The 16,092-nt window shown below is 43.6% G+C and overlaps 1 protein-coding gene across 12 annotated transcripts in view; it reads left to right on the forward strand.

Moving 5' to 3' along the window:
• Positions 1-16,092, forward strand: part of Trim2 (tripartite motif containing 2) — a 174,542-nt gene that overhangs the window by 107,668 nt on the left and 50,782 nt on the right. For 2 of the 12 annotated variants that reach the window (XM_005400913.2, XM_005400915.2), the window contains exon 1: positions 5,288-5,614. The exons of 8 other annotated variants lie outside the window; for them this stretch is intronic. The gene's annotated coding sequence lies outside the window, so the exon portion shown is untranslated. Of the gene's footprint in view, positions 1-5,287; positions 5,615-5,654; positions 5,775-16,092 lie in introns of those variants that run through there. 2 more of the 12 variants (XM_005400917.2, XM_005400918.2) reach the window with 1 other exon arrangement.

The raw sequence follows: 16,092 nt of genomic DNA on the forward strand, positions 1-16,092 counted from the left end.
GGTTACTGGACTCGGATGTTTATTGTCTGTTCAGTACAAGTCAACACAAGGATGGTGCTAAGAAAGAACAGTGAACTTGGAGGTCATGAACAAAAGGCCAGGCTGGGAGCAAGGACAGCAATGAATTGTTCTACCCAGTGCTAGGCAGACTCCACCTACATGCATATGTCTTCGGTATGGGGCAGCACCTGCAGGAAACACAGGTAATCTCAAGGGAAACTAAGATACTGAGCAGAAAGTTAGAGGTGCTTGACCTGGGCCCTCTTTACTGCAAACAAGCCTGGCCAGAAAAGGCTGTCCTGATGCCTGAGTGAGACCCAGTCAACATGACTGCGAGTTGGGACAGACAACTCTGTCCCCAGGGGTGACTTTGAGAGGTTCCGTCCTGTCATTCACTTTACTGCCTGGCACATGCTCATTTGTGAAATACACACCATCGAATGGCGATCCCAACAGCAGGCTGGTTCTGGTGTGAGTCCTTAGGGTGGAGATGCTCATTGCTTCTCTGATCAGTCCACTCCCCTCTACATAATCCCAATAAATTGAGGCCAGTTTGGTTCTCTCTTCTTAAGGACATTGTTTCATCTACGATCATTTTCTCATAGTCCGGTTTGGTCAAGGACCTCCTGATAGTTACTAAAGAATGATCCAAGCTCCAAGGTGGAGGCGCTTATCAGGACCATTGTCAATAGAGAACAGAGAGTCTGCTGGGATTCACCCCAAATCCCCCAACCAAACCGACAAGAGTCTGGACCAGCGGAGAGGTGCCTAGTTTTGAAATGGGCCGCACCTGGATTGCTGACCTGTGAAATCCATTCCAGCAGCATCTCCTCCCCATTGCTAGAAACGGGTGTTCTTTGCCATTTTCTTTCCTTTTTTTTTTTTTTTTTTTTTTTTGCCATTCTCTTTCTTAAGACCATTGGGTGATGATTTTCATAAAGCTTTTTGAAAGCAAAGGCAAGAAAAATAAAGTGCTGATTGCATGAAGTGGGATTTCTAAGGCACTAGGTTCAGGTTGCCTCCTTCTCGTTGGTTATATTTATCTCGCACTGAAACACATCGCCACTCTAATCAGCTGGCTTTGTCCCACTCTGGATGGGCTGATTACTGTCCCCATTCTTGCCCATCCTGGAGAGGTACTTAGGCACACTGAAGGAGGACCTGTGCCAGCAACAGGACTTGGGCTGGAGTTCACTCAGGTTCACTGCGTAATGGCTATTTTCAACCTGAGTTGGTCAGGTAATCTTTTTAAATCTCATTTCCCACTAAGATAATAAAAATATTTTCTCTGCCTTTTTGGGTTTGCTTTGAGGATAAAGGAGAAAATCTATTAAGAAGACATTTTTTAAAGTACAAATCAATGAGATATGAAAAATTGCTGTTCTATAAATGATATATGGTCCACTACTTTGCAATTCTGAGACGAACTTTCACCTTTCTGTTTTACGTCACTCGTTTCTCTGTAAGAAGTCTTTTGTTATCCTTTCTTTGCTAGGCACCTGTCATGCGTCAGTATTGCACTAGGGGCTGAGGAGTGAGAGCTAAAGAGGGAACCCCCAACAGTTTTCAGCAAAGCATGCTGACGAGGGCACAGGGATAGCTTCTCTCCAGACTGGGGATGGGAGGTCTGTGGGCTGGAGGAGGGGTCAGAATCCTTCCTACCATGACTTTGCTGAGCTGGGAAGGAAGCAGGAGATGAAAATGTTTGGGGAAGAACAAGTCTAGGTACGCGAAGAGGTGACAAACATACTTGTATGGGACTCTGTCATGCATTGGGGAATGTTTGGTATCCCTGTAACCAGCATCAGATGTCAGTAGTACACCCACGCACCTAATATATTCAGCATCACAGTCAAAAATGCCCTTTCACAAATACACACCCCACCAGCTCATGGGGAGTTTGGTACCATTCCCTGGTTGAGGGCCACTGCTACCAATATCTTTAGAACGAAGGAGAGAGGTAGAGAAAAGCACGACAGGCAGAGCCTAAATCATAAGTGGCCTTATATACCACCCCAAGTAGTTTACTTTCTAGGAGAAATTTCCTGGATCAAGGATAAGCAGACTGCATTTAAAGTGCTTTGGGTCGAGCCTGGCACATAATACAGAGTCAATAAATTTTGGGTCACTACCTCCCACGCTCCTGCCAAATTATAGTGGCAAATGTTTTCTTATGCATACACACGGTCTCCCTCCCAAGTTCATATCATAGCTAAACTGGTTTATGTCAGTTAATGCTAATGTTCACACGGCTAGTCAGAATTGGTAAGGAGGGGAAGCCAGCTCCATGGAGTCAGTGAAGTGTGCAGTAGTCTCTGCCACTGAACTGCATCCCCAGCCCTCTTCTCTGCTTGTGAAACCCCACAAGTGGCCCCAGAAGGCATCGATAGAGGCAAATTGTGACTCAGAAAGAAGCACACCCACAGACACCACCACTGTCCTCCTACCTGTTGCCTGGGAGTGCCAAGGGGAAGATCCTGTGGCTTGTTAATACATCTGGTGGCAACCCAAGCCTTGGCTTATAAACAGTGTGTTCATTGCCAAGACATATACTGCCTTTTTTTTCTTGTAACAAGGAGTCTCATGCATGCTAGGCAAGTGCTCTACCACTGAGCTACAGCCCTGCATTTCCCTGTACCAAGCAATGTTATGGCTATTTGTTAGGGTCCAACTGAGCTCTCAGAATCCATTTTATCCAGGCAGTATTTAAGCCATGATACCGAGAGTATCTGGAATCCAACAGTCCTGTGTGATGCTGTTTCCACAGAAGAGGTATACCTGACTCAGGTAAAAGACTGCAAACAAATACAACCCTACTTGTTCTTCCTCCACCCTAGGCTGCAGTCACACCAGCTTTTACCCTAAACCTCTGCTTGTGCTGTGTGTTTTTCCCAAAACGCCCCTGCGTAGTCCTCCTGTGGATGCTCACAGCATCCACTTCCTCTTGCCCTCAGTTGCTTGTGGCCCCATGTTATAGTTGCCTGCTTACTAAGCCACCTTCTACAAAAGACCGTGACCTTAGGGGCTGGGGATTTAGCTCAGCATCACAGCGCCTGCCTGGCAAGCGCGATGTCCTGAGTTCGATTCCCAGTACTGGAAAAAAAAAAAAAAAAAAAGACGATGACCTTTCTAAAGGGCTCAGGACCCAATAAACTCTTCACTATGTCTGCAGTGATCACTCTGGCTTGCAACACCCTGGACGTTTGTTCAGTAAGCATTCCCTGTGGAATGAATGACTGAACGAGAGAAGCTTCCCTGACTGTACGCCTGAAAGCTCAAGGATCTCCCCCACTTTCCACCATTTTCTGAGAACAGAGACCCAATCTACTGTACATGCCAAGAATTTGGGTTACACGGAGGAGAAGGAAAGGGTGGGCTAGAGTCACGAGTTTGGCTTTGAATGGGCTCAGGAGCAGAATGAAGGGTGTAGGATCCCCAGCATGGCAGGTCAGATATCTTTGAGACGGTCTGTCCTAGGAAGAGGAGTTGGGTAGAGGAGTCATCTGCCTGTTGTTTCACGAGTTGCTCCTAACTGCATTGTAAACTTCTGAAGCAGAACATATGTCCATACAAAACCTTGTACACAAATCTTTACAGAAGCACTACTCATAATAACCCCAAAGGAGAAACAACCCAAATGTCCATTAACTGGTAAGAGTGGATAAAGAAAATGTCCTAGATCTATACAGTATATGCCCATACCATATGTTTGTACAGAAGGAATGAAACACTGACATATGACCTGACATGGATGAAATTTGAAAACATGTTAAATTAAAACACCCAGACATATAATACCACATTTTATATGATCTCTTTTTTTTTTTTTTTTTTTTTTTTGCAGTACCGGGGATCGAACTCATGACCTTGCGCTTGCCAGGCAGGTGCTTGTGCCACTGAGCTATATCCCCAGCCCTTTATATGATCTCATTCATGTGATAGTTTAAAATAGAGCACTCTATTCATACGGGTGAACCTCCCATACAAGTAGGAATCTACCTAGACTGAAAGTAGATTAGTGACTACTTAGGACTAAGGAAGGAAGGAAGTTACAGCTACAGAGCACAGGGTTTTGTTTTTTGCTTTTGAGGTGATAAAAACGTTCTGAAGTTGACTGTGATAATAGTTGCTCATATCTGTGAACTGAAAGTCATTGGATTGTATACTTCAAGAGGGAGAATTGTCTGGTATGTGAGTCATATCTCAATGAAGCTGTTATTAAAAATAAAACCCACAAAGTTTAAAGTGAGGTGTTAGCGCCACTTTTTTGAGAACTTCATTCCTCCTAAAATGACATGGCAAGATGACTTGCCTGCATTTCCAGGGCCCGTGGGCTTCCCAGCATGCTCTACTCCTCCTTCTTTTTCCCTGTAGCCACCAAAGGTAACCATCACCGCTTCCCAAAGCCAAGGCCCCTTCCAGGGCTCACTGCAATGCTTCACTGTACAGAAAGAATGTTATAAATATTAATGCAGTCAAATGTACAGATCAAATACACAGTCATTGTTTAAATGAAAAGGATTAGCAATCATTTTTAAACTAATAATTAACCAAAGAATAGGATGCAATACTATCCCCTGCCTCCATTGGTATAGCAAAGGTAGTGAATGATTGTGAATTCCATCCTGACATGTTAAGATTTTTCATTCTAAAGTGTTGGTTGTAGGATGAGGACCTAATCGCTTTTTCATAGCTACTTGTTGATTTTTATGCTATTAATACTTTTTGAAAATATGTATAAAGACATGGTAGAAAGTCAATGTGTGTGTGTGTGTGTGTGTGTGTGTGTGTGTGTGTGTGTTGTGTGTGTATAGCCTGTCAGATTTCTCAAGCTTTAACTGAAAACTTCATCTCAGAACCAAACAGGGTCTGATATCTTCTCAATCAGATCAATGGGCCATATGATTCTTCTCTGCGTGGTTAGAGTACAGAAAGCAGAGCAATGTCCTTTACATTTTCTTCTTTTGTGGAATTATATTCATGAACCCTTTCCTGGGTAATACCAAGTGGGGGGAATGGATGGGAGGCAGCTTGTGGAACCGGCCTGTTTTTGCATTTTTAAAAAATCGCACGTTTGTATTTCAAGCTCCTTGAAACATCGAAGGAAATAGATCATTCTATTTTTTAACTAGGGGAAGTTGGTGTGAGCTCCACACTCCTCTAAATGTGAGCTTTGCCAAGGGAGAGGCCGTGTGCTCAGTTTTTTCTCAGTCCGGCGCCCCGGGCATCCTTCCGCTCGGCATCTTCCCAGGCGTCCCTCGGGTCCCAGCCGGAGCCAGTCCGGAGCAGCTGACTGCTGACTCAGAGCCCCGCCAGCAGCGCCGACCTCGCCGCTGCTCGCTGCTGCATCCCTATCCCACAATGCCTTGCCGGGCTCGCTGCAGTCATTTCAGCAGCCGCTGTGGAAAAGGATGCCCTGCAAGATAAAGCCTGGCTTGTCTGGACACCGGAGGGGGTCTCCCACTTGTTTGTGACCCAGAAACCTCCCGGCCGGCTCTTCCGAGCCTCCCCTCCTTCCCTGCGTTTCTCTCTTCCTCTGTCCTGTTCCCGAGCTGGCGCCTCGCTGCGTGGAGCAGAAGCTATGCTGGGCCGCTGACGATGGCTGCGCTGCTGGGTAGGGGATTCTAACCGGTCTCTTTGCATGCTGCTTCCAAACTTGAGGTGTTGGCAGAAATGTGCATTGTTCTTTCGGACCGCCCCGGAGCTGCAGCGACAGACTGGGGAGGACCTGATTCTCTGACTGTTTGATTAAGTCTGTTTGCCAGCAGAAATGGGTAGGTGCTCGGTGTCTCGATTGCTTAGCGTTATGCCAGGTGCATGGGTGACTGATCTCTCCCGTTCTGCTCCCCACCCCTTTCTCTTTCATGGTGGTGTTGCATGCTCTGTAACTATAAAAAAAGAAGGAGAACCACTCTTTGCTTAAACAAAGACATCAAATTAACAAGGATGGGAAGAAAGTCGTGCAAGATTTTCCTATGACGTGCTGTGGTGAACTGATTATTTTACGTAGTCATTATTTTAATGTTGGCTTGGCTTGTTTTAAATAGAATTTCCCCCTGCGTCTTTCTGTTGAGACGAAATACTGAGTTTGCGGGATTCCTCCCTGGCTAGCCCGGGGTGGAGGAGAATGTGGGATGTGACCCTCCCCCACCACGTCGTCTATTAAGAGCACCCTGGGGTTGAGCTCCATGGCTCCCAGTAACCATTGGAAACGCATTCATTCATAATGCATGATTGGCCCCTCTGAATCCGCAATGCCATTGAGGGCCGGCAAACAGATATGCAGTAGATGTCTTTCTGACATTTCCCCTCTGCCTTTTAAGTACAGTCAAATTCGGGTGAAGCTCAATGGTAGCATTATGGGGGGATCCTGGGGTCTGCTTTTAGGTTTGCTTCTTCAAACCATGGGTAATTTGGGGATCAGAGCTTTTTTTTACAAGAATGCCCCACCCAGTCATTAATCTTTATCGTAGGGCAATAGGAAAGCAAGTCGGAAGGCTGTTTGTTTTAAACTGAAAACTCAATGTTGAGACATGGATTCCAGAGCCAAAAGATAAAATATTTTTGTCTGAAGAAAAAGATGGTTTCAATGCTGTAGCTTTCAAGAACAGATAGAGACTTGGAATGAAGCATTTAAAAAATTATCAGTTCACTTCTTTGGCTTAGCTCATGTTACAGCAGTTTTATTCCTCAATGAATAATTTTTTTAAAAAAAACCCTGCAATAGGTAAGGGAGCCATTTGTCTGCTCGGATCCTTAAATTGATTTCTTAAGTAGTATTAGGATTCTTTTTGCCCAGTGTGAGTTATTTTCTGGGCCTTGCATTATTTGGGGGGGCGGGGCAGATGCTATACCAGCACTGCTCCAAGCCCCCTGAAATGTTAAGTAATGCAGGTCCCTCCCGAGTGAGCTTACAATGAGAAGTTTGCAGTGTGCAGTGTATGAGAAAGCTACTTTCTGCCGCCCAGACTTCACCAGTAGCCCTTCCTAAACCTCCAGCTATTCCTGTCTGATTTCCTTCTAGAAATTCATAAGTATTTGCATTGCAAATGTTAAAAAACTCGACGGAATGTTAAACATTCGGATAGCTGTGCTGCTTCTAGATATAGAAAGGTAGCTTCTTTAGCCTGCATGTTGTTAAAAAGGACAAAAATCTAAATACATTTTCACCATAGTTGATAGTACAATCCTGGAATGACTTAACTTTTTAAATTAGTGTGATAACAAAAGCTCAGTGGACTTTGGCCTGTGAAGTACGGTAAGAAGCACTCCTCCTTTGTCTTACTAGGAAATGAATACGTGCCCTTCATTTGGATAGCTTTAAGCAGTTAGCTTCTCCAAGCTTGTGACTTTTTTTGTCTATCTCAATTAAGTAGGAAAAAAAATTCTAAATATCTAGCAATTTTTAAAAATTTACCCAAGCTTAATTTTAAGATACATTTTGCCTCCTTTCGTTATCTCCCTGACCAAATGAATGCTTTAACCAAATATTTGTACGTATTGCTGAGCCGTATAGAGCAAAAAAAAATACTTTCAAACTTTAAAAAATTGCTGCCAAATTATTTCCTATCATAGTTTTTCCCCACCTGATGGGGATGGAACCCCAGGGTCTAGTGCGTACTAAGGAAGTATTCTACTGCTGAGCTACGCTCCCAGCACTTAGCGTTAGTATTTTTCTTTAAAAAAAAAAAAAAAAAAGATGAGTGAATTAGTTCTACATTGTAGCAAAGTGATAATTTGCAGACACATGTATTGACTTTTTATATTTTTATTCTCTGATGACATCTGTGTCCCTTTATTACTTCTACAAGGGTTTCAGTGTCAGATTACAACTTGCTGTATAATGGGGTTTATTATTAGGCTTCTCTGAATATTCCCTTTGTGCAGGTTGTCTGAATTTAATGGATCAGATTTCCTAGAATTTGGAGCTTTAGATTCCAGCAGAGAAAGATAAAGAGAGGGAGAGGCAGAGAGAAAGAGAGAAAGAGGGAGAGAGAGAGGAAAAATTCAAATAGCATCTTAAAGGGACCGTGTGGGCTGCTTTTGTATGCTAATCTCTCATCTTCTCTCCCATCTTCACCTTCCGTCTCAGCAGTCTCCATTTTAATTTATGCTTTTAATTTATTTTTTCTTGAAAACTTGTCTAATGAATGACACACTCTAATGAACAACAGAATTAAATAATGTGCTTCCTGTACACCAGGGGGAAAAAAAGGAAGGGGTGACTGCCCTCGGCTTGTGTGCCTGGGAGTTCTGAGTGAAGTACATTTCTCTTCCCCCTTCTTGCCAGCCTCGCGCAACCCCCAGGCTCGGTCCCCACCCCTTTGCTCCCCAGCTGCCCTCTGCCTTTCTCAGCCACTTTGTGCAGTCCCCAAGGAAAGCAAGGGGGAGGCGTGGCAGGGTGGTGGATGTGGGGAGAGGAGGCTCCACACCTCTGATGGTCCCAGGGTACCTCAAGGTGAATGTCAATTAGCCTGACCACTTAACACTCCAGCACATAGTCACTACCTTCTGGAGCCCAGAAAACCAAAACAAAGCTTAAGATCTTAGGCAAAAGGTAAAGACTTCTGCAGAGACGGCAATGGCAAACAGTTACCTAGCTGTGCAGAGGAGAGTGGGGGGGATTAGACACACATAGCACAAAGACAAATGGGGAGCTCAGCTTAACAGTCACCCCCATGTGGCACAAGCCAACACACGGAGGGGAGCTGCATACACTGGACCCTGGGAATAAGGAGAATCTTGAAGTCCTTGGGCACATCCCTCGCTTGGGAGAGAAGGAAGAGAGGGTGGCTGTTTGCTAGTGGATCTCCACTCCCCCCCCCCACATACACACACAGGCACCAACAGGAAAGAAAACACATCTAGCCTGCTAATTCACCAAACAGCCTATCTGGGAGAGAGGCTCCATTTAACTGGAAGTGGGTCACCCTGTTTTACAGTCACTGACAATTGTTCCCTACTTTCTTTAAGATGAGCCTTGGTAACAGTGCAAATTCAGTTATAGCTGGATGATAATGGGCTCCTAAGTTTAACAGAACTAAAAATGCGGGGCTGGGGATTTAGCTCAGCGGCAAAGCGCCTGCCTGGCAAGCGCAAGGTCATGAGTTCGGTTCCTGGTACCAGAGAAAAAACCAAAAAAAAAAAAAAAAAAAGAACTAAAAATGCTTGTTTCTCTAATCATATTTTTCTCTCTCTGTGCCATGAGCTGTAGGTGTGACCTGTCCTAGCAGGTAACAGGTAACAGATAATCATAAAGTTTCGTTATTTCCCTGCCGCAGATGTATCAGGACATTTTTCCTTGTTGGTGAAGCTGATGTATTTTTTGCCTGTGTGCGTCACTGTCATTGGCCCAAGAGCAATGAAAACTGTACACATTAGTGAGTAAATTCACCTCAAGGGGCAACAAAGAGAAGCAGTGACCCAGGAGCGCCCTAAAACTAGACCATCCAAATGAGATGGGGTTCGCGTAGGTTGCTGCTTAACCAAGTACGCCGCCGCTTACCCTACATCACGTGTCTGCGTCTCACTTTCCAGGGTATTTTGGCCTCTGTTTCCCAGCTATGCTCCCTAGACCAGCCTGACAAGCTGCGGCCGCCTCCCTCCCCTCCCAGTTCTTTTCCGCTCCCTCCCGTTCCTCCTCTTGCTAGTGGAAACAGCAGCTTGGGTGCTTCTCTGATCTCACTGGTATAATTTGGGGTGGGAAATATGGTTTAAATCTTAGAACTGAAAACGCAGGCATTTTTCTCTCATTTCATCTCCTCCTATCAAATTCTTTTCCTTTTGGGGGTAATTTCCACCAAGTTGGGAAAAAGCCAGAAAAGACACCAGAAACGAGGGGAGGGTAGAAATGCTCAGGCAGGATTTTTCTGTGCGAGGGTGTTTTTTTGTTTTTGTTTTTGTTTTTTTTCACATGATTGCTACATTGGTTTCCCCACAACATGTGTTTATCTGGCAAGGCCCCTGTTAATAAGGGATTTATGTGCCAACTTCTTAGACTTTTTATTGCCTTGCATATGTGTCCTCAGTCGTTTCTTATTTCTCCTGGTGCATTTGGGAATGTGTTAAAATATGCCACTAATATTTACCTTCTGGTAGAGGGCTCCTGTTGCTAAGCGTTAGACTGGTACATGGGGAGGCCAGGAATGTCTGGTGTCGAACGACAGCATTCACAACTTTGTCACGGAGTCTGACAAATGTTACTCTTTTCTGCTAGTGTGCCTAAGTCTGTTTTTGTGTTATATTTCATTAGTCCAATTCATTCCAAAAATAAGTGACCCATTAAGTACCAGGTAACACAGTTCTAGGTGCTGGAACTACGGCAGGGAGCAGTTGGCTATTTTCTTGTTGTATCTGCACTTGGGGGAGAGAGACAGGGACCTAGAGGCAGAAGGCCTGTGGTCCGGTCCATTCTTAGAAGACACTTGTCCCCTCATCACGGTGCCTCTCTCTCGACCCATCACCTCCCAAAGGTCCCACTTCCTAATACCATCATGTTGAAGGGCAGGGAACTCAAACCTAGCACAAAGTGACCAGTGGTATATAGAAAAACACAGCAAAGACAGGGGACAGCAAAATGTACTTTCCAACCGGTGGTCGCACTGAGCAGTGACACAGAGCAGAGGGCACCTTTGTAACGGTATTGCTGTGTATTCCCACCTACGGGGAACCTCGCCTTCCTTCCTTCATCTGAGCTCTTCCAACTGATTAACGTCAATATCATTCTACTGCTGGCTACTTGTGTCATCTAAAAATGGCTTTTCTTGATTTCCCCCTCCGCAAGTCTGCCTTCTACTTTCCTATCATCTCTCCTCTGCTTTGTTCACTTCTTAATACTGTAGCTTTCTCATGTAAGAGAACACATGGGATGTTCTTATCTGCGTCTTATTTTGCTTAGCACGATGGCCTCAAGTTCCGTCTATTTTCCTGCAGTTGATGTGATTTCATTCTTCTTTGTGGCTGAATAATACTCTATTGCATATATATACACATTTTCTTTGTCCATTCATCTGTTGGCAGGCATCTAAGCCATTTCCAGAGCTAAGCTGTTGGGACCCGTGCCGCTATGTGGTATGCATGTATCAATGGAGAATAATACCTTTAATTCTTTCGGGAATATATCCGGGAGAGGTTTAGATGGTCAAATGATATTTCTGTGTTTTAGTTTTTTGAAGAGTCTCTATACTGAGTAAACATTTTTTGGCATACTTATTGGCCATTTGCGCATTTTCTTGTTTGTTTGTGTGTTTGTTTTGAAGCAGGGTTTGCTGTGCAGGTTAGGCTGGCCTTGAACTCACTATGCAGCCAATGCTGCCGTGCACTTGCAGTGATCCTCTTGCCTCAGCCTCCCGAGTGCCAGATTTACAGGCATGCACCACCACACCCAGCTTACACGTCTTCCTTTGAGGAATGTCTGTTCAATTCATTTGCCCATATTTTTGATTGGTGTTTGGGGTTTTTTTTTTTCCTTCATATATTCTAGATAGAAGTTCTCCTTCAGCAGAGTAGCTACCTGGCAGACTTTCTCCCATTCTTTAGCTTGTCTTCTTACTCTGTTGGTTGTTTCCTTTGCTGTGCAGAAGCTTTTAAATTTATGTAATCCTGTTTGTTGATTCTTGATACTATTTCCTGTGCTATTGCAGTTCTGTTTCCGACATCTTTGCCTGTGCTGTGGTGTTATGGTTTATACATGGATGCCCCCGCAAAGCCTCAGGAGCTCAGAGATAGGGCTTTTGGAGAGTTATTGTGTTATGGGGACTTAAGTGATTGTGACTGCCAGGAGGTGGGCCCTGGTCCAAAGAGGCAGGTCACTGTGGCACAGCTTGGAAGGGTTTACTACCTCTCCAGCCACACTGCCTAGGAGCCAGCTGAGTACGGGGTGAGGGCAAGAGTTCTACTTTCAGCCTCTGCAAGTGGATATCCAGTTTTCCCAGTAGCATTTGTTAAATAAGCTGTCTTTTCCCAATATGTCTTTGGCCCCTTTATTAAAAATGTCTAGGGGTATGGGGTTCTGTGTCTTCTGCTCCTTTTCACCTACATGTCTATTTTTGTGCCAACATGTTGTTTCTGTTATTGTAGCTTCACAGTATAACGTGAAATTCTGCACTGTAATGTCTCCAGCTTACTCTTTTGCTCAGGACTACTTTGGCTGTTCTGGGTCCTTTCTTTTGTTTCCCCACATGCCATGCTGGGATTGAACCCAGGGCCTCATGCAGAGTAGGCAAGGAGGACTCTACCACCACTGAGCTACATCTGCGTCCTACTCTGAGTCTTTTCTCGCTCTATATGAATTTCAGGGACCTTTTTTCTAGTTCTGTGAAGAACGTCATTGGAATTTCAATGGGGATTGTGTTGAGTCTGTGGGTTGCTTTTGGTAATCTGTCTATTGGCCTTTTGTCAATGTGCTAGATGTGAGTTTCCGCCTCCCAGAGGCATTGGGGTTGTGTGGGCTTTAAGATCCCAGGAGTGTTTCACAAGGGTCCCTGCAGAAATTAGTTATGCTAATCTCCAGCAAAAGAGCAATTCTCTAGTCTGATCATCTTTGTCATCCTACACCAGTTTCTGCTGCTTTTATGGGGGAGGGAAGGTCTCTGGCACTTAAAAAACCCAGGTAGGAAAAGGGACAGCCAAGAATCTAAATATTTATTGCATTCCATTAGAAGACCCAAAACCGGTAGTGCTCAAGCACTTTGACTAAAGGGTATTGTTTATTTTATGCCTGGTCCTCACCGCATATCCAGACTGGTGCTGACAACACACTGGATCACTTCGAAGCACTCTGCTCCTCTAGGGGCCGTCGAATGCTTCCCTATTGTTACCCTGGCAAAGCTGGGAGACTGTTAAGGGCTGGAAGGCTTTTGTGTGGATTCTGAGAGTTCTAAAACTCCAGATGCCTTCAACAGGTCACTTGTGATTGTGATATTGTCATGGTTTTAAATTAGTGTTAATGAGTACACATAATTAATTTGCCATGCAAATGGGTAATACTGAAAAGATTCACTGTTATCTACTACAATAGTTATCACAAAATTAGAATAAAGTAGGTTTATTCTTTCACTTTTAGAGCGTAGTAGTGTTGGTTTAAGAAATTTCATTTGGTTAACACATTATCATTTGATTAAAACAAATATTTTTCCTTGAGTCAAATCCAAAATTCTTAAGGTTAGAAAAAAAAAGTAAAGTTTAGTATCATGTTCTTTCTCTCTTTTTTTTTTAATTCCACCATGGCTCTGACTATTTCAAAGGGTAGTACGAAAAATTTCCAAAGCTATTCAAAATAAAATTATTTTTAACTGATTTTAATTGACAGGTTCAAGTTCAACATCATTTTTCTTCCCCCCTCCTTTTTGGGGGGGGGTTAATTATTGTTAAGCTGGAGGTCAAACCTTAGGCTTCATGCATGCTGAGCATGTGCTATATCATTGAGCTATATTATATTCCCCATTCACAATGTCATTTTTTAAAAATCAGGAACATTTCACAAATTTTTATACCATCATTGTGCAGGTGCTGTGTTAATTTTCCGTGTCATTCAAATTTTAGTGCTAATAAAATGAGCACTCATATCATTTTTATGCTTCACACACACATACACACACACACACCCCAGTGAAGTATTTAGCTTGTATAAGATTAAATGTCATCCACTTATCAGATAAGGCAGAAAAGTTGACATTTGAGCTTTCTGATTTACTGATTTTCCTGGATGACCTTGGACAAGTCATTCAAACCTTCAGCTTTGGTTTCCTTATCTTTAAGACAGACAAATCCATCCCTTCCCTATTCTGATGTCATAGGGATGTGGTTTTACAAAAAGCAGAGTGAGTGCCAACGTTTTGAGCTCCTGAGAAATGAGCCACATTTAATCCAATCAATGAAGATCCTTTTCTAGTTCTTTAGAGAGAGAGACACCCTGTAAAAGCCTAGCAGATAATGATGGCTAATAAGATATTCACACCTACACTGCTTAGCTATTTCCTGAGTTCTACGGGAATGTGAGTTGTTGATAGCAGGTGCTATTTGTTTGTTGACATACTCTTTAGTAAATTTATCTAGAAAATACAGAGTTGGAAAATAATTGTGTCATATGCGTAGCTATGCTCAAATGTGTGTAAAGAGAGTTTTCTTAATAAAACAGAAATTCTTTTCAAAACTTTGGTTTGGTGGGAAATAAAAACTACCATTTATATTTGAAAAGAGTGTTTCCCTCAGAAAGCGTGGAATTGTTGATTCTATAAATATTGCGACTTTCTCAACTTCAAATAGAGTTTAAGCCATGTTGAAGTGTCACAGATAAATCAAGCTCCCACAGCTCAGCTTTCTTAACAGACAAGGTCAACGGCAGCAGGGTAGTTTCAGGACTGAAAAGGCCATGGGCTTTAAAGACTGGCATAGCTATGTTTGCGTTCTGGCATCCTTGACTAAACTAGTGTGTATTTTGTTTTTGTTTTATCCATAGATTGAGAATAATCATACTACTTCTTACTAGAATTATATTGAAGATTATTATTTTTTTGTAAAAAGTGTTTCCATTGTGATTTGTTTTATTTTATTTTATTGGTTTTTCTCCGGTACCGGGAACCGAACTCACGACCTTGCGCTTGCCAGGCAGGCGCTTTTGCCGCTGAGCTAAATCCCCAGCCCCTCCATTGTGATTTGGAGGGCTACGGACACCTTACCAAATAAGTGTGCCTCTAGTTCATTCTTAGTTTGTCCTTCGGGATAGAGGCCAGGAACTCTTCAGGGTGGTAAATGTCACCAGGAAGCCAAGTCCTAACACTATGAAGACCTGGTGACATTCACCCCGTGGTTCTTTATGTGTTCAAGGAACTAGTTCAGATCTGACACGTGGTCCAGTGCGTAGGATACAGGTAGATTTATAAATGGTACATTTTCAGAGCAAGATAAGAATGCACCGTCAAGTGCGACAGTGCACGCAGGCGCCTTGGAGGCCGGGATCTCGAGAGGTCTCAGGTTATGTTTAGATGACTTGGGCCTTTACAGACAGTTATTTCTTTCCTCCCAGGTCATTGTTCTTTGATGAGGAAAATGGGCTGTTTTGACCAACTTCAAGGAAAGGAGGTTCCTCAGGTGGAATGTTTGTTTCCATTTAGCTTGGAGACCTGCGGCTTTTCCACCCGCTCACCTTTGGACAGGGCGACCTGAGCAGTAGCACAGAGAAGGGGACATTCTCTTGGGCTATAGCTCGTTTGAATTTTTTCCATAGCGAATGACTAAGAAAACAAAGGAAAAATTAATAAACACACACGTTTTCTTTGCTTTTTATGTAGCCCCTAGCTATCTGCCTCCAAATCTGTTAATGTCTGACTTCTCCAAATAACTTTTCCCTCCTTTCAGCTCTGCTTTCCTCTCTGTTGCTGTCTTCTGATTTCTCCTTTTCTGGCATGACCCCAACATTTCAAAGCCTCCTCTGAACTAACTCACTTCTCCAGGTCCCTCAAATGCACAGACATGAACAACAGATCTGTCTTCTTCCCTCCCTTTCCCCCTCCTTTCCGCCTTTTTTTTTTTTTCTTAGTGATGCTGGAGATCGAACCCATGACCTCACAGGAGATAGCAATTGCTCTTCCACTGAGCTACCTCCTCACCCCCAAGGGACATTTCTTTAAAATAACAGGGATTCCCTCTAGACTTTGTCCTTGTGTCATGCACATACACTTTAGTTTTAAACCAACAAAACTTCAGTTCTGAAGAAAACACACTGAACGACACGTAAAGTGTATAAAAATTCTAATGACCACTGTCCTGCATATTAATAGGACGGAGGGAAAGAAAAACTTGTACTCTACCTCTCAGGTTATGCAGCTGGGGACTATGAATTTATACGCCCTTTTACTAGAGGGTCATAGGTGGTGGAGAAGCAATCAGATGAAGGAAAGGAGGGGTTGAAAATTATGGGGAGCGGGCAGTAGATCAGGTTTGTTTAGTAAGGTTTGTGAGGCAGACTCATTTCCTTACAGGCTGCGGCAGCTAAAAACCTTCTCTTCCTGGTGTGGGAGGGAGGGGGAGCTTTATAGGTGGAAATTTCCTTTACAGATGGGATATTTATGTTCATCTTAGGCCAGTGAAGGA

This window comes from Chinchilla lanigera, unplaced genomic scaffold (assembly GCF_000276665.1).
Source record: "Chinchilla lanigera isolate Chin_1 unplaced genomic scaffold, ChiLan1.0 scaffold00070, whole genome shotgun sequence".
Taxonomy (NCBI): Eukaryota; Metazoa; Chordata; class Mammalia; order Rodentia; family Chinchillidae; genus Chinchilla; species Chinchilla lanigera.